The sequence below is a fragment of the Pezoporus occidentalis genome, unplaced genomic scaffold (assembly GCF_034315485.1).
Source record: "Pezoporus occidentalis ecotype Australia unplaced genomic scaffold, CSIRO_AGI_Poc_V1 ctg121, whole genome shotgun sequence".
NCBI lineage: Eukaryota > Metazoa > Chordata > Aves > Psittaciformes > Psittacidae > Pezoporus > Pezoporus occidentalis.
The window spans coordinates 2,859,425-2,884,236 of record NW_026913006.1 but is presented as its reverse complement, the minus strand read 5'-3'; positions in this window follow the sequence as shown (position 1 = coordinate 2,884,236).

Here is a 24,812-nt window from a genome sequence, read left to right as displayed (position 1 = left end):
AAAAAAAAAGAATAAATCTATTTCTTCTATCAGAATTTCAGTTTCTCTTCAGGTTTTTGTATTACTCCTATTCTTGTTCAAATCATGGCAACAGATTTACTGGCACCATAAATTGGATGCCTGAAAGGGACTTGAACGGAGTATGCATTTCATATGTTCCACTATCCCCAGGCTGGAGTGACTGCATCCTCTCAGAAGCTGTTTTTCTTGCTTTTGTCAGATATTTTTTCAGGGCAAGGTTATAGGAAGTTATACACACAACCCCATTGGAGCAGGTTCCATAAGGAAAGCCCATACTGAACATCATGGCACGCTTTCTGCAGCAATTACCCAGCTGGTGCTGTTTCCACATCTCTGCAGATTTTTGATGACACTAACAAAACTGTAAATCAAACAGAGCTACCTTCATTTCTGATGCATTAGAAACACAGTCATTATGCAGCCTAAGCTCACTCCTTTTTGTACACTTGAAGACAACTTCTATTTTATTCTGGGATACGCAACAGAAGGGAGAACACCAGATGAGTTGCCAAATGGAGAGGAATTAAACTATGCCAAGTGCTATCTGGAGTTTACTCAGAGACACATACACCTATATCACAAACTGTCTCACTGCAAAACTCAAGGTGGTCCAAGATGCGTTATTGTGCAGTTCATGGATCAAAAGTTTCTCATGTACTCCAATGCCTTTCTATGGGTATTATCTGCCCTTCTGCTTCTGAAATGCATGTCGGTATGTCAGAGCCTGGCTGCGATCTGTCAGCAGTCAAAGTGTTAATGTGTCAGATACAAGAAAGCTTCACATAAAATAACATGCCCATCAACTAAGATTTATTCTTTGGGAGGCAGATAATGTTTTTCTTATCATTTTGACTAAACTCTATGATTTCTCTTTCAGTTCTGCTGCTTTTCTACACAGCAGCCCAGCACCAGCAGTTCACATGTAGTGGGCACTCCTGTGTCCTGAAAACAAAAAGCATTTACAGGTCTGTAAGTATATTAGAAATGGATGGGCTTTCAAAGCTGGGCTGGTTCAAATACATAGTCCATCTTGTAATTGACTGTCAGCTTGATTTACAATGACAGTTGTGATGGGTTTGGAGATTTCAATCCAAAAGGCTCTCTGAAATAAATGAGGGGAAAAGTCAATCCAGTGAGGCAACTTGATTTGTTAATATCGAGAACAGGGAATAGTTTAGGCAACACATCAGCCCCAAACAGAATGCACTCAGGACAGAAGCAGCCCAGACAGAGGCAGTTTATAAAACAAATCACAACAGCTCTAAGCATTATAGGAGTAGATGAAGGAATGAAGTTCAAAAAAGGGAAATTAAAAAATAGGTCTATTCAGAAGCAAAGCAAGGAATGAGCAATTGGAGTTCTGAAGATTTTGACCTTCCCAATGCTTTGTCATTTGGGGAAAAAGCTTCAAAAGAATACAAATTATATGTTACAGGCTTGAATTGTTGGCACTGTGAATTTTCCAGTCAACCACAGTTTGCGTCAGAAATGTTTAGAAACATTCCTGAGCATTTAATTTTTTGAAAAGTCCTGAAACTCTGTTTAAACTTTAAGAAGGGAGGGAAAGGAGAAGGGAAGAAGATGCCAATGGAGACGTCCATGTTCCTTGGTTGGTTCTAGAGGAACAACAGAATCTCATTTTCACTTTCCAAGGCCCTGAACACCTTGCAGTTTGCAGCCATTGCCTTTTCATTTTTTTAAAGTGAATAGAGACACTCCAGATGCAGTAAGGTTATCCAAAACTAAGACAACTACCAAAAACCTACTTTGCACTTGTTGAAAAAGCTTGTCAGCAGGTGGAAAATTTTAACACCCTGTTTTCCACAACTTCTCACAACTTTGTCAAGTCTCACTCCTGTGTTTTAGCTGAAATTCTTTGTTTGGACTAATACACCTGAGATTTTCTCTGAATGAGAATCATTCATGGACATTTTTTGGCTTTGTTCAGATGTAATAAATGGCAAAAAAAAAGTAAACAAAGCTGACTTGAAAATCTATCCCATATTTTATATGGAAACATATATTAAAATAGGGACATTTTTGAAAGAGACCCAACAAATTAGTATATGAATTATGATCTTTATTCTTCACATGGGCCCAGTTGAATGATTTGGATAGATTATTACTTTGCCACTGGGACCTTCCATCTCCTACTTCTGATTTCTATGCTTTGCTGTTAGACTACAAGAACTCAGTAAGTCAAACAATTAGCTGCATCAGTAAGCAGCTGCTTGGTAATAATACTCTACAGGCACCAGTAGTGAGCATGACATTGCAAACTGCAAGTGCTGTGGTCTGCCTTTAGGTGTTCCAGTCCTGTTGGTCGTTGGTCAGGCACATTAACCCCTTTGGTAACTAAAGCCTGCACAGACAGACACTTGAATCAAAATTAAAAGTTTCTTCCAAGTGAACTACAGAGTAAGTCTCCATTTATCAACACTGCCGCAAAGCCACCCTTGTCCTGTTGCCACTGAACAAGCACTTCTAAATGCCTAATTCCCGTCAGCAAGAGGACCACATACATATACCTAATATCCAGTCCAAAGTCATTCCTAGTGCTCCAATTCCTCTCTTGGCTTTGGTATAGCTCAGGTTTAATTCTTTCTGGATTTAAACCCCTTTTTCTTCATTGGGAAATTATGTCCATATATGACAAAACAAAAAGTTCTTTTTTTTTTTTCAGCTAAAAATTAGTTTATTTTTAAAGAATATCATTTGAGTCCAATTTCTGTTGAAAAATATTTTACTTTAGAAAATCAGCAGAAAATATAAACCAAAAATGATGTGAAAATACGTGTTTTGAGTAAACCCATATATGAAAAAAACAGATGGCGCTTTTCATCAACCTTAATTTTCCTTCTTCATAAGTTCACTCCTGTTTTCCTCATCTTCAGAGCTTAGTGCAAGATTGTTCAAGATGTATCACCATTCTCCTTGCATGACTTCCTGTCTTCTTGGCCTCATCTTTGAAAAATCTCTTACCTTTCCATTCACATGCATCTCCTAATCTTATATTGGTACATCTTTCCTGTTTTCCAGTACTGGAAAGCCAAACCCAGATCCATTAACCAGACATTTTCTTATTACTTCCTTGACTTAATTGATTGAATTTTGTCTTTAGATATTATCATTTACCTGGAAAAAAACTATGGGAACTCATTAAAATTGCTTTCTTTTGCCCTTCTCCCAACAGAGAATGTAGGACAACCATATTAATTAAAATACAGATAGATCCCAAGTCTCAGCAACATTCTCCATGAGGAATATGCTCATGAAATTCCATCCATTCACATTTCCCAGGATCTAGGTTTAATTCCTTGGCTGTCTGTAGCTCTCTTGGGATTGTGTTGGCTGGGTACTCTGAAGGAAAGGAAGAATTGCTGCAGCTGCATAATGCTACTGGGATAAATCATTTAGCACATTTCCCTATATGAATGACTTTAATAAAGTCACTTAAATAGGGCCAGGGATGCTGAGGTTCCAAATCTCCAGAGAGGTTAAAAATAAAACCAAGATGAATATGGCATTTAACAACAGTGGTCTTCAGGGCACCGTTAAAGAGAGGGACAGTACAAAGGAAATGGAATTGTAGCATTTTAGGATGGTAAAGAAACAGTGGAAATAAAGGGAAAGTCTAGAAAATAAGATACCGCTAAACCAGAAGTTTCTCCAAAATTGGAAGTTTGAAAACAATTTGAAGTGATCATATGCCAAATGGTGTCATCAGTGTGATCAGGGAGCTGACTTAAACTAGATTAAAACATAAAGAATTAGATGCTTTCTGCAAAGCAGTTGTTCCTTGGGTGTTAAGAAAAAAAGGAGAGAGATAGAAGGAACCAAAAATAAACATCGAGAAAGGATAAAATGTAACATAAAATAGCTGGAGATGCAGCAAGAGAAAGCATCTCTTAGAAAGCTTTCTTTCTAGGTTTCTAAAGAACCACTGCTTTTTAACACAGAACTCTGCTCCCCGGTAAATTCCACTCCTCAGGACGGTCAAACCCACTACAAAGTGCAGTTGCTTGGAAAGTAAGTTCCATTCTGATGCTGAAAGAAGAAGTGGCAATTGTTTCTACTTTGCCCATGCTCTGTTCAGAAATGCAAAGACAGTGTCTTAGCTGGAGAAAGCTTTCTGTGAAACTGAAGGATTTCAAAGGATAGCAAAGGAATAAAATGTAAGAAGGAAGGGATGGCCAAAGCCAGCTTGCTGCAGAGTACTTGACATGTTTGAAATAAGTTTGGAAAGGACATTTTCCAAGTTTGGTAGAATTCGTGTGCTGAAATCAGTATAGATAAAATCAGCCTTTGAGTTCCGTGTCTCCTTTGGATCCATCTGCTTCTTGACTACTGCAAAGTTCCACTTTGAGGCTGGTATTTTACATGCTGAAAGGAAGATGAAAAGAGGCACAAACTGATGCATATGCTCAGTAGAAGGTTCCTGTGAACATAAAGGAGGGCCAGAGGCTGGCTCAGTGTTCAGGAACAAATCCAAAATGATGCCATTGGCATTAGGATGCTTGTGCCAGTTTTTGCTGCTGTAACTGAGAGCAGAATCCAGCTTTATTTAGCACCGGTCAGAATTTCTTCCTTGTAAATGTGTGTGCCAATTCTGGGTGGTCCAGCATCTTCAGAGTCACTATCTGCACCATGGGATTCCTATTCTCAGTACAGACAAGTAAAAATCATCTGAGGTTTCCAAAGCACCAGTGTTCATACATTATCGCTCTCCAGGAATTGTTGCTCTCCAGCTGAGGAAAGACTGCCTTTTTGAATGAATTTGAGCCAGCAGCCTTTTTTCTCATCTTCTGCTCAACCTTCCTTCTGCTAGTCTGTATACAGTACAGTAGGAAACACAAAGTGAGAGGGCAATGGTAGGAGCAGACTAACAAAGCAAAGTTCTCCCATGGAAGCTTCGAAAGTAAGCACCAAGAAGCTAGGGCAAGTAATAAATGTTACAAGGTGTTGTCTCCAGCAAGGTAAGGAATGTGGCCAGGATGCATTGGAATACCTTCCTCCAGAGCCTGACTCACTCTGAAATGCCTGAGAAAACCTGCAGCTGCACAGCCAGATGTCCCATAGCACAGCCCTCACCCTGTCATTGTGCACGTGCTGCTCTGCTACCCCATTGCCTACCACAAGAGGAATTTTGTGACATATAGGAGCTGCATACTTGGAGCATCCTCTGAGTAAGAAGCTGTTGGAGAGAGAAGGGGGAAAGATGCTGGTTGCATCTGCCACTTGGAAAGAATTTACAGGGTGCTTGCTTGATTTTAGAGTTAGCATGTGAATATTTTATTTTGGTTGGTTGGTTTGGATGGCTGGGGTTTGAGTTTTTTGTTTTTTGTTTTTTTTTTTTGCCTAGCTTCTGAGAAGAATCTTATTCCTCTTACAAAAGAGAGTGGAGATTATTCAGCTCTCATGAAAATCCATTGACTCATATTAGAGATAAATGAGCCCCTCAGGACTCGAAAGTAAGCAATCGGAGCATTCTGATATGCAAAGAATTGTGCCTGGTCCTAAAATCCTTCCTAGGGTAGAGCATATTCTTCTCACCCACACAACTAGCAAGCTCTGCCAGCTGGCACAGAGTAGGAAGCAGGACAATCTCTTTGCATCTTCTCTCTCTCACTTGCTTTTTTCTGTCACCATCCCACCTGTCTGTATGAGATCTGCCTGCTGACTGCTGCTCAGCCCTTCCCATGGCATACAGGAGGGCAGTCTCCTGTTTTTTTCCACTCACCCACCTGAACATGATCAGACTGAAGCTTGCTTTTAGACTGTAAAACCTTAGAGGTCTTTCCACATGACAGGGGCTGTTGAAACATAACATCAGTGTTAATGGCCTCCTATTGACAGTATCTGGGATCATCCTCACCTGCCCTCAAGCATTTATTGAGGTCAGTAAAACCACTCTGACATTTATGTGCTGTTTGCAGAAGGAAAGGGGTGGGCAAAAACTTAGGTTGGAGGCTGAAGTCTCCATTTTACCAGGAGGTATTTGAAGAGTGCTATTTGGAGAGTCAGACTAGATTTAGCGAGGTGATTCAGGAAGGATCAGCAGAGCTTAATTTCATATAGTCCCAACTTGAGAGGCAAGATTCCTTTACCTGAAATTGCCCTCGAGCTGTTTCTCAGCAGAATACATGTGGATTTTATGCAACCTGCCACAGTCTTCTCTCCTTAAAACCCTTTATGTGACATCTCAGAATTTCAGCCTTAGAGGACCCATTGTCTGATTCCTATAAGGTGCCCTCTTTGATGCATCAGGGTGCCTGATAGTTACAAAAAGGCCCAAAGCAAGAGTATTAAGTAGCACAAAAGCCTGACTTTTCTCTGACACATAAAGAAAACCCACAAAATTTCCAGGGAGAAAGTTCCCATCTTTATTTGTCTCTCAAGCAGACCTGGCAACAGCAGCCTTTATCAAGCTCCCAGTACTGGTGATAACACTCTCTCATTGTGGACTGTCACTGGAGATTAGTGGAACCAGGTCAGCAGTCAAGAGAATCTGATTCAGACACAGCAGCAGCAGCTCAGCCAGGCTGCTCTGCATTTGCTGAGGCCAAAGCGCCTCACAGCATAAGACCCCTCCAGACTCCTCTGTTTGTCCTTTGGAACCCCTCATAGTGGCTATGCCAAGTCAGCCCAACCTTCTTACTTTGTTGGAGAGGTTCAGCAGCTTTCCTTAGACCAAAACAAGGAAAAGAAGACACACAAAGGTCACCACTGATAAATAGCTTTTTCTTCAGCCCTCCTTCCCAAAACCTCAGAGTGCAGATCTGAGGACTAGAATCTAGGACCTAAGTCCTCTGCTCTGGTGCTTGGAGAGCACCTCTCTGGAAGGAACATCTCTGTTTTTACCAAGGACCTGTAAAAGTCCTTCTAACTAACGTGAGGCTTAAAGTACTGCTGAGGGCAGATGTCGTGGTTTAAACCCAGTCAGGTAATTCGTTTGCTCACTTCCCCCCCTTTCTTGCCCTCCCCCTGCTCTCGGAGGGACGGAGAGGAGAATCAAAAAGAATGCAACTCCCACGGGTTGAGATAAGAACAGTTTAGTAACTAAGGTATAACACAAATCACTACTGCTACCACCAATGATAATAATGATAAAGGAAATAACAAGGGAAGAGAATACAACACCTCAGCACCAGCCGACCGATAACTTGCCCCCCCTCAGCCCGACCAAGCTCCGACCGATACCTCCTCCAACCCTGCAGTCTCCCAGCCCTTCCGGCTCACTCCCAGTTACCTCCTGGGCATGACGTGCTGTGGTATGGAATACCTCTTTGGTCAGTTTGGGTCAGGTGTCCTGTCTCTGCTTCCTCCTGGCCTCCCCTCCTCCCTGGCAGAGCATGAGGCTCACAAAGTCCTTGGCCAAACCTAAACATCGCTTGTTATCAGCTCTGTTCCCAAGCTGAAAGTCAAAACACTGCACTGCACCAGCTACCAAGAAGGGGAAAAAATGAGTGCTACTGCTGAACCCAGGACATTATCCACCCCTTATTCCATACCATTCACGTCATGCTCAGATCCCACATTTTCAATATACCATCACTCTTATCTAAGTGCATGGACCAGTAGCTATAAAGCTGCTGAATCCATCTGGTCCATGATGTCAGGCTCCATCTCTTGTAACAGTCTTCCAGAGAAGGAGAGACTGTGTGCAGTGTTCACACTCGTGAATAACCTGGGCAATAGTGTCCATTGCTAAGTCCACCCCTCGATCATGAGTCCATCTCTATGTTGCATCTCTGCTCTGATGGCCTGAAGTGCCATGGGCCCACCAGGCTTAAAATAATTCACTGTCCCCTTCAGCAGTTTCTGCAGCTTGTTGCTGGGGACTCCGTACAGCTGCCTTCCATCTCCGACGCTTCCAAAGCACTGGAGGGGCCCAGTGGACTACATAGTTGCCCATACTGTCCCACACACCCTGCCACTCATGACTGTCCAGCCTTGGGGAAAACCTCTTGGTCCCCCCATATCCTCGTCTAACCCCAGACAAGACCCAAACCTGACTCTGTTTAACTTTTGAGATCAGACAAAATGGTTGTGGGTAGAACACAGCCTGTGTGTGTGCCAACATGCTGATCCCCATCACAATCAGCAGGCAGGTCCCAAGGGTACCCAAAGGCCATTCAAAACCTTCAGAACTCTCAAACGATGCTGCTGTACTTGTCACTGGGGCTGGTGTAGCTGCTGTACTTGTCGGCTCTCCCACCGCCAGCTTCTCTTTTCCTGAGTCCAGCTCTTCCTCCTCTGCCTTGCTGGGAAATGCTGCGTGGTCTCCTGCATCCTCCTGGGGCTCGGCGGGCGGCTTCCGGGGAATGCTCTCGGCCGTCGCGGGGCTGGGCTCGGCCGCGGGGCTCGGCTCCTCCGCGGGGCTCGGCTCGGCCGCGGGGCTCGGCTCTTCCGCGGGGCTCGGCTCCTCCGCCGCCTTCTCCCGCTGCTCGGCAGCCGCCTCCTTCCGCTCCTCGACCGCCCCGACCTCCTCCACCGGCAGCCGTCCCCTCGCGGCCTCCGGCCCCGCTCCCGCCGCCGCTTGGTCCCCGGGGCCGCTCTCCCGGGCCGGTTCGGCTGCCGCCGGCTCCCGGGGCCGCTCCCCCTCTGCTCCCCGCAGCCTCACGAAGATGGAGAGTAGGGTGAGGGCCAGGGCGGTGAAGAGCAGCCGGACGGCCAGGTACAAGTCCACGGCCACGTCCGTCCCGCCCTGCTGCTGGAGCCCGCCCGTATTACAAGCCATTGCCATAAAGCACAGTGAGACAAGAACCTTAGCCCAGGCCCCATACTTGATAAACACTAACACAGCAAATACCGGCTCTACGTAAGTTACAACATTCTGAAGCTGTGAGATCAAGCGAAACAACTCTGAGAGCCAATAAATCAGCATTGTGACGAGTGACTATTAATCCAGTCAAATTTGTCGTTATCTCAACCCTTCGTGCCCCACGTTGGGCGCCAAAAAGAACTGTCGTGGTTTAAACCCAGTCAGGTAATTCGTTTGCTCACTTCCCCCCTTTCTTGCCCTCCCCCTGCTCTCGGAGGGACGGAGAGGAGAATCAAAAAGAATGCAACTCCCACGGGTTGAGATAAGAACAGTTTAGTAACTAAGGTATAACACAAATCACTACTGCTACCACCAATGATAATAATGATAAAGGAAATAACAAGGGAAGAGAATACAACACCTCAGCACCAGCCGACCGATAACTCGCCCCCCCAGCCCGACCAAGCTCCGACCGATACCTCCTCCAACCCTGCAGTCTCCCAGCCCTTCCGGCTAACTCCCAGTTACCTCCTGGGCATGACGTGCTGTGGTATGGAATACCTCTTTGGTCAGTTTGGGTCAGGTGTCCTGTCTCTGCTTCCTCCTGGCCTCCCCTCCTCCCTGGCAGAGCATGAGGCTCACAAAGTCCTTGGCCAAACCTAAACATCGCTTGTTATCAGCTCTGTTCCCAAGCTGAAAGTCAAAACACTGCACTGCACCAGCTACCAAGAAGGGGAAAAATGAGTGCTACTGCTGAACCCAGGACAGCAGACTATACTTCTCCTGACTCAGCAGTACTCATCCAATGTGCCTGAAAGTGATTATGAATTTCATCACTCAGAGCCTACGTGGATGACAGAGAGAGGCAGACTGGTGATGGCACGGGTGGAGGGTGCAATATTTCCTTTCATTTTTTGCTCCTTAGTCAGACAACACCCTTCAAACACCACCATCTCTGCAGGTTAATGGCATCTACAAGATGTAACATTCATTAAGTTCAATGGTTTGCAATGTAGCTGAAGGCTCAGCTGACATTTTTCATGTGGAATGAGACAAAAAAAGTCTTGGTAGCTGCATGATGCCTATTTCTCATTCCTCTGTACCTGAGACTTAGGTGTGAAAATTTGAATTAAAAAAAAAAAGTCTTGTTATAGTAACAACCCAATAAACCTGACTGTGGGACTTTTAAAGTAGAAAGCAACAAACTCTTAAAACTTATCTATAAGAGTATTTCAAATAGTCCTTTTAATTAGCTGTTATTCTTGACTGTTTTTTTCAATACAGTAATTTTATATGAATAAAAAATAACAGAACAAGAATCTTGGAAACTCAAGTCCTCTAATTGAAGAATAACTGTACCACATGCAGCAGCAACACGATCATTGTTATTGCCATCTTCTTTCTGTTGCTGCCAAAGGAGAAGCAAAGCCACCTGTATCCTTTTATTGGGCCATATATATCTTCAGCCAGGTCTTTGAGTGCAGAGCAAGAAATTCCAGGCTTGCTCTAAGGTTACCTCTCTTTAATGCATTGGTTTTAATTCATGGTCAGCTCTGCTGCCCTGTTGTCTATATCCTCTTTATTCAAGTCAAAAGCACTTGCTGTAGGTGCCTGAAATAGCTCCATATGCCATTTCTCCCTATTATTTTTGTTTGTTACATTCTTCAGCTTTTTTTCCTCTGTATCTACAGATCTATTATCATTGACCCTGTCATTTTCTGCATTTCATCACTGTGAACACATCCATCATACAGTTATGGCAATTGTGTCTCTTCATATCCAGCAGCTGCATCTCACCCCAGCAATGTCTGCGTTTTGCAATCTGCATCTATGAAAATACAATAATAATGGACTACAGTAAAAATTCTGTTGCTTCCCATAAGGGTTCTCATTTTCTGTCCTTCAATGAGTTTTCTGCTCCTGAAGAAATTATTTTCTTTGCCAACTTGGAAGCTAAAAACTTTACTATTTTTTATGCAGGGTTTTTTGCTTAGCTCACTAATGGTCTGTTCTTATTGTTCAGAAGGGAGCCCCAGGTGGGATCCAGTCCTGAGACATCAGCTGTTTAAACAAGTGGAACGGCTGTCATTAATCTTTGCTTCTGGAGCTCATAACAGGAAAATGGAGCAAGGAGAGAACTGGTTCTCAATAAAAGAAGTGTCCTTCAGCCTTGCACAGTTTTATGTCCAGCCACTAATCAATATATATTGTTCCCACAGATCACAGCAGCAGTAGGTGAGAAATTGCCTGGACTAGAGGCTTGCGTGGGGTGGACATGAGGATTTCACATGCACAATACAAATGAATCAATCTTCTAGAAGACTTAAAAGAAGATCAGGAAAAGGCAAGAAATGATACCACGGCTGTTTGGAAACAGACCCTTTGGGGGAAAATATTGAAGACAGGAAGAAAGTCTGGTTCTTGTCAAAGGATTTATTTGTACTTCAACACTCAACACAAATATGTCAGAAGATATGTCTTTGCCAAAGTACTGGTAACTGAGAGCTAACTGAAAAGTTGCTTGCATGTCAAGCCCTCCTTGTCTTAATGCCCCACTCTCACTAGTGTCTCAAACCTGCATCCTCCACTGCACACAGGCCGTATTTCTCCATATTGCTTTGATCTGACTGCCTCACTCTTGTCCCTGTCTCCTCTCCACTGAATCTCTCTTTGCCACACTGGAGCTTTATTCATCAGCAAAAAGTTATTCTTCTTATACAGGAAAATTCCTGAGTGCTATAAGCTGATCCAGCCTCCCTTCTGCACTCTTGAACTGGCAAACTGTTGCTATAAGAATAATTCACAACAGCCCATGAAAGATACCGCAGAATGCAAGACAACCATACTGCTTAGATAAAGGAATGTCATCTTCAGATTACTGCTCTCTGAGTCCATAGACTCAGGTAGGTACATACATAGGTACATACATAGGTACATACATAGGTACATACATAGGTATCATACTGAAATTTGACAGCAAGCCAGAAGGTCCCATCCTGCTCCTGCTTCTTTGTTAACAACAACCCCAATCTGCAGTTTCAGAACTACCTTTCTTACTAGAGGCTTTAGCTACAAGTAAATCAGTTTTTCCTCGGGAACAAAGTGAAACATCAGTGACATTGAACTGGCTGTGGTGATCAAACTGTGTTCAAAGGCTGCTATTTCATATTTCCCATCACAATCTTCTCTCTTTCCGCTGCTGGACAGTAGGATGTACTAGTTCTAGCATACACTGGATTGAACATCTCTGAAGGAATGGTTTAATGAACCCAGCAGCTGCCTTTTCTGTTAAGAACAGAGGGGACCTTAAAGTGGGCCATGATGGAGAATAGAAAGGTTTTCATGGCTGAGAATTTGCCCAGTAGGTAATACAGCTCCTCTGTTTTTAGCTGCTGTGCTGGAGAGGTTACAGCAAGAGGCATTTCAATTCCCAGAAGGAAGAAAGCACTTCTGCTTATATTACCAAGACAAATAGAGCAGTGAAATCAGTTCTGAGAGACAAGAATTGGTCCTGAAAGATTGACTGAGCAAATTTTCAATACAATTCAATTCATATGCTCCTTTGGTACTTTCTATTTTTTCCTCATAAGCAGGGGGTAGGCAGTGCAGAAGGTGGGAAGCTCTCTTATATGATTGATGGTTTAGACTCCTCAATTAAAGGCATGCTTGCAGGTTGGAGGAAAGCTCTGCGACAGGGGAGAAGGGAGAGCTCTGTATGTGTAAAAAACTTGTATTCTGTGTGTCTATTAGTATCTCTGCTCCTGTTTTAATGCTGTCATTATTTGACCAAGGGGATAAGGCACCCCAGCGCACTGTTGTTGTCTGGAAGTGTGATACCCAGCCCCTCTGCAGTGCAGTGTCTGCAAAGGCATGGGGATATCTAGCATGAGATCAGTGTTTTCCCATTGCTGATTGAGATGGGGTGCCATTATGCAAGGACTGAATGCACTGTTGTTCTTCATGCCTTCTGTCACCCATCTTATCATCCTCTAAGAGCCTGTCTAGGAAAGGATAAACTCAAGAAAGCTGTGTTTGTTGGATTTCTCTGATGTTAAAGAGAGCCTGGGTCCTGACAATGGTTTTGAAAAGGACATTTCACCTTTTCTTGCAGAATGAAAATGACTTTTGAGGATGACATGCAGTGAATATGGAATCATATAGAATCATAGAATCAACTAGGTTGGAAAAGACCTTTAAGATCATTAAGTCCAACCTTTAGGGCAGCAAGTCCAACTTTTAATATTAAGATTTCCTACAATTGATAAGATAACTAGACTTGCTCTTCCTGTAAATAGTAGCCTGTTACATGTCCTCAACACATGTTTTTTATGGGATTCAGTATCTTTGGTATTTGGATACTTCTTTTGCCCTCTAAGAAATAAGATTTCTATTGATTCATCTTATAAAAGTCCTTTTCCTATGGACATGATTGCTAAGAGTGATCATAAGCATGTTTTTGATTTTGCTTTCACTGAGTTATTGCAAGTTACACTAAACAGTCCTGGGATGAAAAATGCCTGCTGTCTGCTAGCTGTGAGAAAAGCAGACTTTTGTAAGCATGTTGCTGTTAGCTCTATTCTGAGCTGGGAGTTCACTGCAAGTTATTTGCAAGGTACTGAAACAACATTGTAAATTGGCTCGGCTCCGGCTGTGCTTTGGAAGGAGTGAATAAAGTGTGTGTGTCATTCAAACATACCACATTTCAGAGATGTGCTTTTGTTGTAAATTTCAGATACAGAGCCATGGTAATACTTCCCCTATGGCTTCCAGACTACAGGTGTGACTTCAGTTAGCTGTCATGTTCTGTTAACCTAAGGGATGTTCCTACAAATCTGCCTCTCACTAGTTGGATCTGAGTTATCACCTGGTGGTGCTTCTCTTTCGCTCCCTTGGTTATAGATATCTTGGTATAGCTTGATCCCCAGTAGAAGTACTTAAGCATCTCAGACTAGATGAAATGAAGCCAGCTGAGTGCATTGCCACTGAGAGCTTTGGAAATTTGAACCGTAACCATGGTTCTCTTCCAACCCTGACCATCCCATGATTCTATGGAATACTGATAAATCCTCATGTGGTCAGGGAGATTAAGACTGGGCAATTTTTAGCAAGACTGCTAAAGCAGGCAGCATACATTGGGCTGGATCCATAATTTATGATGCTGAAAATATTCCCATTGGAACAAACATTATTCCTGGGTCAGAGGTGGCTTGGCCCTACTGTGTTAACTTTAAACATAGAGAACAAATCAGGTGAGCAATCCTTCTGTGGTATTTGGGGCAGGAAGGGGTTTACTTAACAGAGGCTATTGTGGAGTATAAGCCACGTTTTATTGTTATTGTTGACATTGCTGTATCATCTCCTCCAACACCCCAGGCCCTTGCAGATTGCTTCTCAGAAAGGTTTGCGGCCAACAGGCTGTGTGTTGCAGGTGATAAGCCTGGCCTTTCCCTCTTTTGTCTGCACTGATTTAGGACTGAAGTGTACATGCCCAAACCTTACCTGAGTTTTCCTTTATTGCAGCAAAGATAAAACCTGAGACATGCAGAAAGGATGTATCATTAAATTATTTTGACAGAGCTAGGATTACTTGCCCATAATGTCAGTCAGGAGAAAGCAAGTAGACATCATGAGAAGTACACTGATAAGGCAGCCAAGGCTGGAGTCCAGAGAAGTGTCTTTTGAGGTGGAAATGCCTATATACGCAGCCTTGGCATACTGCTTTTTACAAGGGGCTCACTTGGTAGCATCTGCAATACTATGCCTCAAATCCTGCAAGACTCTGAGAGGCCTAGCCCCTTTGCATTTCTGTAACTGTTGAAGATAAGCAGGATATGAGCAATCTCAAATCCTGTGTTCATATCTGGACTCCTCACTACAAGAGAGACATTGACGTGGTGGAGCAGGACCAGAGAAGGGCAATGGAGCTGGTGAAGGGCCTGGAGCACAAGTGTGATGAGGAACGGCTGAGGGCCCTGGGGGGTTTAGTCTGGAGAAGAGAAGGCTCAGGGGGACCTTATCACTCTCTACAACTACCTGAAAGCAGCATGGAGCCAGGAGGTGGCTGGTCTCTGCTCCCAAATAACAAGTGACAGGACAAGAGGAAATGGCCTCAAGCTGCATCAGGGGAGGTTTAGACTGGATATTTGGAACAATTTTTTTCCCCAAGAGGGTGTTCAGGCATTGGAACAGGCTGTCCAGGGCAGTGGTGGAGTCATTGTCACTGGAAGTTTTCACAAACTGTGTATATGAGGCCCTTAGAGATATGGTTTAGTGGTGGCCTTAGAACTGCTGGGGAATGGTTGGACTTGATGATCTTAAAGGTCTTTTCCAACCCAGTTGATTCTGTGATTCTATACTAGTAATTAGCATCTCCCTATCTTTTGTATGCAGTCATTCAGTTCCTGGTACCATGGCATACATGCACCCTAAAACATTACTGATTAAGAATGACTAAATCAACTTTTATTTGGATTTGCAGATGTTTCTTATATTCATGTATTTAGTTTTGCAACACCCTAATTGCCCCTTCAAAGCAGGGATTTAAGTACCTGAATGACCTAAACTGCCAGCTCAAAAGTACTAGTCGCCTGGAGGTACAGGCTAATTGACCCAAAATCTCACCCTAAATACATCAACTCAGAAACATGCAGTATGGAGAAGGGGATTTGCACAATCTTAACTTCGCATGCCATTTCTTAGCCAAAAGACCATTATTTCTGTGTATTGTTGTGCTAGCATAAACTAGGAGGCTGTATTTTACTTTATTTAAATGGAAATGAGTCTTAAAGTAGTGTAGTGAAGTAGCAAGTGAGAAAGTTCTACTTAATATGCATGGTTTGAGCTCTAGCTGTGTAACTTCATTAAATCTTTGCCAAGGTATTTGGGGTTTTATACAAACAACCTCACCAAGCAGAGGGTCCTTACTGCAACCTATGGAATTATTAGCTGCTCACAGCACTCATCATAACTCCAAGCACAGCATCTTATCCAGCTTCTGAATATTCACTTGCAAAATCTATGTTGTGCCTTTAGTGCCTTGATGATCAGTAGTTTCTTTGCCCTTCTCTGGATGGATGAAGGTGTGAAACTAAGGGGCTATGAATGTTTTTCATATTAGAATTCCAGTTCATAGCACTACCACTAGAATAATTCCTTATTAGATTTGTCATAAATTCTTGTTCTTTTCAATGCATTAACATAGAGCCTGTAAGAACCAAGGGAACAGAAACACTGGAAGCTACTTCTCGCACATCTCACACAGTGAAATAATAAACCGCTGTGAACTAGAAGAGGAACATGAGTTTAAAAGAACAAATTTCATCTGAAAATTTTATTTATGCATCAAAACTAATTATTGCAAGTTCCACCTCGGTAGCACTTGAGGATTTCATTACAAGATTTAATTGGACTTATATATGCTGTAAAAGCTTTTTATCTTTTAATTGGTAGTACAGATCAAAGCAAAGAGAATGAGAGACAAACTTGGTATTTGTTCCATAAACTCATCTTCTGGCTTCATTTGCATTTACATGGTTCTTTGGAGCTGCTCACAGCACAGACTTGGATTAGCATGCCAAAAGAGAATCTGCTCCTGGTCGTTCAGTTCAGTGCTTCAGAAATTCATCAGAGTCATTCAGCCAGTCAGATCTTAATTACCAAAGGATGCTACTTCAAGTCAGCCTTGAGTATCCTGCCTCTCCTCATGCCTCTCTGGAACATGTTTGGAAAAAAGAAGACAAATAGGGGCTGTTGTGCCATTTTACTGCACTATTCATGATGAAACTGCAAACCTGCTTCCCCAAGGGTACAAGGGTGGCTGATTCCTTGGAATGGTTCATCTGAATTAATTTGTGGTTCTGAACCACAGCCCTTTTAAACTTCACACACTTCTGGAGTCAGTGATGAAGATGTGGATTCTTCCTGTTCAGTGAATCAAGAATAGCTGAATTCATTAATACTGAAGCAGCAGTAGCAGGAATAGGGGGATATAATCCGCCATCATCTTGACTGTGATGCACAAAAGCTGGCTAGATGCTGGTGCTACTGGCACACAGAACAATGAGACAAACAGTGAGTAGAGATAGCCTACAAGGAAATCACTCCAGGACTAGAGATAGTAATCAAATGGTGGGTGGCTTTAGGGCCCCAGTAGCAACACTGAAGTATCTCCTTATAAAAACTTTGTAAAATCCAGGCAGCATTCTTCATCTGAGCTCAGATGTATCCCTGGACTTTGTATTATAATACCTGACATCAAGCTGTAGGTGGACAGAGCAGCAGGAAGGGGAAAAGTAGTATAAAAGGGCCACTTGAATATTGAGCACTTACACTGGTAAACTGGGAGACTGAATGAACAACAGCTACTGAAGAGACTGAAGAGTTTGTGTTGTACTTATCAGTCATGTGTTCTTGACTTGCTTTGTTGTATTTTGCCAAGGACGAACTGTGTCCTTTCTTCCTTAAGCTTTTATTTTATACACAAACTTAGTGTTCATAAGGGAAGCATTGCCCATCCAAATTTCCATTTGGGAGGTATTTAATTGTCTCAATTTTCTTGTGATTGAGCTATGTGTGTTACCTCGGTAAGAGACCTACACTGGTACTGGTCACACGTCCTTGCTGTCACCTCAGGAAAGAAAAAAGGTGATGCTGACCCCAATGACACCATGATTTTGTATCTATAATAGCCCTGGGATGTGTCCTCAACTGAAAAAACTTCCTGCTTCCCATGGTGTTTGGACATAAAACGAGCATTGAGGAAGCCTCTCAAGAAGCTGCTTTATTTCTTCTCCAGCTCATTCTAACTTTTACCCTCTCCTTCAAATGGCCCAAGGGCTTCAATAGTAGATCCTTCCCTTTCTTTTCTAGATAATAATTAAATAGCACAATCTTCAATGTGTTTATTGTAATAAAAGAGTCATGCAGTATAAAGCAATCTCATTTTCCACACTCCACAGTGGCTAACAAAATGCCCACTTTGAGGCCTTAATATAATGAAAGGGCTGAAGAGTTATTTAGAGCCATGCTGAAGATTCGCATGTTTGAGTGGGTCATGGGTGCTCTATTACACTCTGATCATTACAAAGAAAATGCTTACTCTGTGATGGGTTTCAGGGTGACAGAAAGCAGGCAGAACATGCTTTATAAAAGCACTTGTAAGAGCAGCCAGCATCTCATAGAAAGTATGTGCAGTCCTGTCTCTATATTATTAGCTTCTCCCAGCTAAACAACTGCAGAACAAGTCGTGGTCCACGATACAGATGGGTTACACAGCAGCACATTTCTTCCTGAATCAAATGGTACTGTAACCTACCAGGCTATATATATATAGACAGATGGGATAAAGGCTACAGCTTCTTTCTCATGGTTAGTATGTCCCAGTGGCAAAGCTGGGAAGTAAATTTTGCTCTTTACTGGTATTTTTCCTACTCCAGAAAATGAGGATTTTTGACATATGATCATCCTCATTCCATATTAGAGAGCCCACATGAAGAAAGCTGTCTGAAATGCCTCACCTGCATTTTAAACATTACCAGTACTAGAAAATCCAACTACTATACACAAAATCATAGGAAATCAGACTTTACTAGTTCATTTGCTCTCAGAACTACATGTTTATTTATAATGGTAATTCTCTGGTAAAGAAGCTCTTCACTGCATGAAAGTTCTCTTGTATTCATAATCCTCTTCCTGGAACATCCTAATCCTCTGTTTGCACAGGGGTGTCTATACTTTGAAGTGTTAAATCCTTGAAAGAGGACACCTCACAGCCCAACAGCTCACACATCGTTTTGAAAATATACAAGGGGACTGATGGCCCCTTGCCTAGGTAATCATTTTACATCTGTGCAAAATGAACTTCAAGCTTTTCCATTTTGATAGAGTTCTGACATCCTTTATGGGTTAGTTTAAATGCTGCATAAGCGGCAAGACAACAGAAAATCAAGCACTGTGATATGGATATGCCAGCTCAAAATAGACAAAGCAATAATAAAGCAGATAGCACTGTGGCTTTCATGCCAGCAAACCTATTATCATTTACATCCTCTACAGGAATCACAGGAAAATCAGGACATAGGATTGGGATGGACTACCTAGGTCATTTGAGTCCAGCCCTCCACTGTCACTGACAACAATGTCATACAATCCTTTTAATAAATCCTTTGACTTGCCAACGAAATGCAGTGAACACAGGGGAGAACACTGTTCAGAAGAGCACAGAAAAGCCTATGGCCAGTTCACAATTACAAATACAATTGAAGTTATACAGGCTTTTTATAGGGCTGAACCATAAAGGTTGGTTTAGTTCATCTCTGACTCCAAATTCTTCTGATATACAGGTGGGAAAGGGTTACATGCGAATACCTGATGCAAGAGATTAACATTCCTCTTTCATATATGAAGAAGGACTATGAGAATTATGATTTGATTTGAGCACCAGCATAGTCAAAAAGTGCCCATGGATCTTGAGTAATCAAGACTGATTGAAAATACCCCTTTATATATCACTTGAGTATGCTCAAGATGACATTTGACTAGGTTGCCTGTTGGCTCCAGGAAAGGCTAAACAAATCCATAAGAGAGAACAGGCCAGCTTAATTCCTGTTTTGCAGACGATATCAGAGGCATTCATCTATGACATGGAGAGTTCTGAGAAAACGACAGAAGTTTCCCAGAAACTTGGAAGTCCCTGTTCAATTTGTGATTCAGACATTTAATTTTGTCTTGCTCTTTTGCAAGTTACATATAAATAGCCCATTGCTAGTTGTGTTGGCTGCTGGAAGGGCCAGATTCAATGGCAAGAGAAAAGGATTAGCTGGAATGGCTCACTGGGACTGATGAGACTAATGAGGAAACAGTATTGTAAACCTCTACAGAGTACATGTCAAGAAGTTTAACCTTTTGCTGTTTCCTTGCCAGTGGCTGATATTTCTGACTGTATCTTAACAGGGGAAGCATACGTCTCTTTTTCAGAGCTCTTCATGCTCCTGAGTGTATTATTAGCCAAACAATAAGCAGTAAATAATCAAGACATTTGAACCCATGCCAGAAGCAGAAACCCAGACTGTTTCCTAAGCTAGAGGGCTGCTCCCTGCTTATTCCCTAAAGGAGGTGATTCTCAGTGCAGCACCAGGCAAATGAGGAGGAGATCCACAGCTGCAGCCTCTTCTCATCAACTCTGTTCAGTCTGGACTGAGAAATGGCTGGTTTGGTCAGCATGGGGGAAAGCTGAGAAGGTGTTTCAGTGGCTCCCTGTTGACTCAGAGTGGAAAGAGGAGTGAGTTGGCAAGGGAAAAAGTTCAGCCAGTCCACACATTTTGCCACAAACTTTGCTCAGGTATCTTCACTAGTGAGTGGTTTGTACCTTTTGAAAAGGACAAAACGGGAACTGAGGCCAAGCCACTGTGCCTCTCCCAAACTGCTGCGAAATAACACAATGTCCATAACATTGTTCTAAAGTGAATTTGTACTTCTTACTGTATATTATTGTTTCCACAGTATGTTCCATAGTATGTTCCATAGTTTTCCATACTACATGTAAGAGTGTACTGTACAGATTTCTGTTATGAAAGGATATAATTATACTAGAGAACCAGTTGCTTCCTCTTGCTCTAAAGGATGCAGAGGAAAAAGAGGCACTACATAATGGAGCTGGTGCTCATTTGGAATATGTTACATATGAGATGTTGGGGAAGAGAGGAAAATGGCCAGTTTAGAGAGTTGAGGTACCATTTGTTTGAAATGTTAAAGATAACAGGAGAGTGTAATAAGGAGCTCCTCTGCCCTCTGAGCTTTGGAAAAGAGATAAGAGAAACAAAGAAGGAATGTGAGAAGTAAATTAAGGCATAAAAGGATAAGTGAACAACATCTAGCCTGATTTCAGAGGATTTACAGGGCAAATACACCAAGAAAAATCATGGAACTGAAAATCTACAGGAATAAAAGTAAGAAAAGTGAAGTTTAATGCTAAATTTATCTGGAGTGTTCCAGTAAAGGCCTGACTTACCAGGAAATTTATCTTATACTTCCCTTATTCAAAATACAATGTTGCTATTTCTGTTTATGTGTATGACAGTAATTTGTTTACATTTATACTGAGTAGGCTTAACCTTTCTCAAACATTCCTGTCTACCTCTGAAAGTTTAATTTCAGTGTATTTTCTCATAGGAAATAACTGGACAGATAGATAACAATTCGTTTCCATGTTTCCATGGCCCACACAAAATAGCCCCAAAACACTCATGCACAGAGAGCTTATGCTTTCAAGGGAGGTCAAGAAATGTAGAGGTGAAGAGCACACAGGCAAGTATTTCTAAAGCAAAATAGCCTAGGTTTTGTCAAAATGATTGGAGAAAGAATACCTGAGTGCAAATGAACATGGCAAACTTAGCAAAGGCATTGTCAGCCTTTAAATATATATATACACACACATATATTTAAGATATCATATTAGATACTCATATCTCTTTAAGAAATCCTTCAAATATATCTTTATGTCCTTCTTCAAAAGTTTTAAAATATTTTTAAAAGTAAAAAATACTTTCTTAAAACTTTGCATTGTAAGTTTCTTTTGTTCTCACTTCCACGATTAAAAATTAAGGCATCCCCTTGTCTTCACTGAACTAAAGTGTATCCATCATATATACCCCACAAAAGTCCTTTCATTCCCTGACATTAAAGGCAGGGAAGGGATAATTTTTAAGAAGAGCAACAAGAAGTAACAAACCCAAACAAAGTGAGAAGGGAAAGAGAAAATTAGGCAAGGCAAGGAGATCTTCTAAAGGAGGTCCAAGCCAAAGTAACATAAGCAAACAAAGCAGGAACAAAAGGACCAGGTACGTTCCCCCTTATTCATAAAATCAGGGAAAATGCTCAATCCTGCCACATGATGGGAGAATAAGAGAATAAAATAATAAGGGGTAAAAGAAACTAACTAATTATAATGTATTTCATACCTCTCCTTCTAGTAGTTATAGCTGCAGAAGAAACTAATCTGGTCCTCTTCCTCTGTTAGGAGAGAGAGTATTGGCAAAACACTGAAGGGTCCCCAGTGCCTTTCGTGCAGACTGCCACTGGCTGTCTCCTCCTAAATCAGTCATATGAAAGACACACTGTGCTTTTCTGGAGGGAATGAGATGTCACTTTGGTCTCTGGCCATTCAGTCATCAGCTTCTCTGTTCAGTGCTCTCATAAATGCACTGGTTGATACTAATAGCGGCGGACTGAGAAGAGAAATGGCCTGGGTTTTTCCCAGCTTTCAAGCCTCTGCAGCAGTGCCAGCTGTGTACTTGGCACATAAACGCAGTCTGCTGAGGGTTGTCTCAAGTCTTCCTCCTGCTGGGCAGAGTTCATTTCTACCTGAAGTACAAGAGCAGAGCATATTGCAACTGTGGAAATGTCACAAAATTACAGCAAGGTGAGCATTTGCAAGGGAAAAAAGGCATGCTAGCCAGTAAGCATTTTCAAAAAATGTTAACAAATGCAGCTTATCTCATATGCCACCTCTCCCCCCCCCCCCCCCCACTCCCATTCCCACTGAATAGGCACTAATTGAAAATTAGGTTTTCAATGTGAAGCCTTTTTCTAATTTGGTCTTGTTTAGAAGCATTTAGGGATCTTATGGATTGTTGCGTTTCAAAGTGATTTGCATGAAGTCCCCACGGAAGCCAACAAAGGGCACTGTCAACATTTTCCTGGCAGACATCAAGGGTTTCTACTCAGCACAGAATATTCACGTGCTCCAAGGAGAACATATTCTCTGGGTAGAGGAGGCAGCTGCAGAGCTCCAGTGCAAAACATCTAGGAAAAAGCTGTAGTATCTGGTCCCCTCCGGGTTTTTTGCAATCCCTGCTAGGCATGGGAGAACTCTGGTGAGTATTTAATTGGAATTACCAATGCAGTATAGTTAGACATGCTCACAAAGATGCTTTCAAGGCTTTAAGTAAGTCACACATTCACATGTGAAAACCTCTTAATGGAATTCCATACACTTCCACACTTTTATGACAAATGAGTATACAGTATGAAATTGAGAAGAAAAACATTAAGGAGTATAGTGAAGTCTTCAGGAGACAACTTATGAAACAGAAAGCCCAGTTCCTATTTTTATGAGTTTTCAGATTAGTGTGAGGCCTGGTCTATATGCAAAAGCCTTGCTGGCACAGTAACGTTAAGAACATAACAAACTACCCCATTAATTGACATCCCCATGACAACAAAACCTTAGAGCTATGCCAGAAAAAAAGCCCTGTTTGACAGTCTAATTTCTCTAGTTCAAGAAGTGGCAGAAAGGAAGAGAATATTTTGCTTCTTTTTTAGGGTAATTGGAGATAGAAATTACCATCAATTTTTTTCCATCAAACTTTTAGATAGAAATTACCATCAAACTTTATTGTAATAAATGAACCTAGTTAGGATGATTTTTCTCATCAGAGTGGCTCAGAGCATTAGGGGTATGCTATTTAGTTAAAACCTAGACAAGTTCCAAGCAGAAAGGGATTGGCTACTCAGAGATCCTATTTCAAACTAGGATTCAGGGCACAGTAAGTGCTGCAGGCTGTGGTTTCCATAGCCATGTTTATACAGCCTGCTATAACCCACATATTCCATCCAAGTGGCAGGGACCTTTTATTGTAAGTGCTGCTTTGAACATATCTTCCAAATATTCCAGGTATTCCTGGTATTGCTGGGATTCTTCTGAAGTACCTTTGGAGAACATTGCCAAAACCAGATAAAACTAAACCTCAGTTCCTCAGGATTCTTCTCTCCGCTATTGCCACTGTCTAGCTCCTTCTGCATAGCCAGTGTCATTTTCACACTCTTACGAGCCAGCTTCATGCCATTGCAAATGTCACTGCAAATACACAGAAGCTGTGGAGAAGTTTTCACAGCTTGCTGCCTTGTGGCTTTAGCACTGCCAATCTGCCACTGTACTGCAGAGCAGCTCTCACACATTTTTGGAAGCAGTGGCAACAGCTTCAGGAGCAGCCTCAGGAGCACTGGAAGGCACAGGACGGTACATAAGGCTGCTGGGTCAGCATCTATGGCTGAAATGCTGGTTCTGAATTTATCAAGCAAGAGGCATGTGGTAAGGAAGGTCCTGGCACCATCATCTACTGAGTTTCCAGGTTAAGACAAACTATAGTTTTGGATGTCTATGAAGGATTCAGCTCAAAAGCACTGCTGCCTGCCCAGGCACCAGAGTTCCTGTGGGTAAGCATGCCATCCTTGTTGGATGCCCTGGCTTAGTGTGGTGAGAGACATTGGACTTCTGGACTTGATGATCTTAAAGGTCTTTTCCAACCTAGTTGATTCTATGATTCAAAAATTCATAATCTTGTGACAGGTGAAAGAGAACACACCATATATAGAGTCTATAATTTCATGACACTCTTATTTATAATTTAAACAACCATGACAGTCAAAATTATCAGTACTGAAAAACATCAATATTAAAATGGTTGAAATAGTTACGCCAACCCCAAACCTCACGAGTACCTAACCCTTTCCACTGGTGGTGTGCTCGCACTTCAAAAGTCCCTGTGGGTCTAAAGTATGACACACTACAATTTTCTCCCCAAAAATTGTAGGTAAAGGGGTGGAGAGATGGGCATTGCAAGATTTTGCCAGGATCATGACATCTTTGTCAGGACTGTGATGGACAGGGATTTCTTTCTTCTGTCTGATGGAAGGAACATGATGCTGCTGGGGGGTTGGACTAGGTCACCAGAGGTCCCTTTCAACCCTAATAATTCTGTGATTCTGTGTGCTGAAGGTGGGGAGTGGCATTAAAAAACTAGTATCAGCAGATATTTCAAGATGTTCAATGGTTACTACCATTGCCTAAGGCTGCAATATCCGGGTGAGCACAGTGGTAAACTTACTAATATGAATGCAGATGGTCTAGAAACAGTCCTGACTCTAGTAATGCCAGGAACTCTCAAACTCATATTCAACAAACTGACTTGTTCCTATCACTGCAACAGGCATTATTGTGATTGTAACTCATCCCTCATGCATGATTAAA